The sequence below is a fragment of the Mizuhopecten yessoensis genome, unplaced genomic scaffold (assembly GCF_002113885.1).
Source record: "Mizuhopecten yessoensis strain PY_sf001 unplaced genomic scaffold, ASM211388v2 scaffold716243, whole genome shotgun sequence".
Taxonomy (NCBI): domain Eukaryota; kingdom Metazoa; phylum Mollusca; class Bivalvia; order Pectinida; family Pectinidae; genus Mizuhopecten; species Mizuhopecten yessoensis.
In genome coordinates this window covers 45,980-46,508 of record NW_018480019.1, presented here as the reverse complement: position 1 = coordinate 46,508, position 529 = coordinate 45,980, and the positions used below count along the sequence as shown (strand labels likewise).

At 33.6% G+C, this 529-nt stretch overlaps 1 long non-coding RNA gene across 2 annotated transcripts in view; it reads left to right on the top strand.

Annotated features, from left to right (window-relative positions):
* LOC110442282 overlaps positions 1-529 on the top strand; it is a 17,917-nt gene that overhangs the window by 846 nt on the left and 16,542 nt on the right. The gene's annotated exons all lie outside the window — the stretch shown is intronic.

The following is a 529-nucleotide window of genomic DNA, read 5'->3' as shown; positions in this document are numbered from 1 at the left end:
TTGTGATTTGATCATGGGTTCATCAAGTACATGTTTACATTTAGTATAACACAGCATACAAAGCGGACATGGTGGTGTAGTGGATATCACGTCGGTCATGTCATCTAAAGGTTGCGAGTTCGACCCACGGCCATGGTTTCCATTATTTTTTCTAGAGGAGAAATTTTATACAATGGTACAGCAGTCAAGTCTTTTACTATAATATCTACACCGGTGGTAAATAATTGCACATTATATAGTAATATATGGTTACAATTTGACATATCAGAAACCTAGCTAGGTCAAATAATTATAAAGGTTTATATTATTAAGATATTATCGTAACGGTGTTACATAGCAGCAATGTTGCATAATTATAACTGGATATTTCCCTGTAACGATTATGGGGGTACAGTTTTGCATTATGGTGGCCATGGTATCATTTATATTTGAATGTAACGGTGTTGAATATATCATTTATATTGGATTGTAACGATGTAACAGTGCTACAGTGTTGCATTATGGTGGTATCATTTATATTTGAATGTAA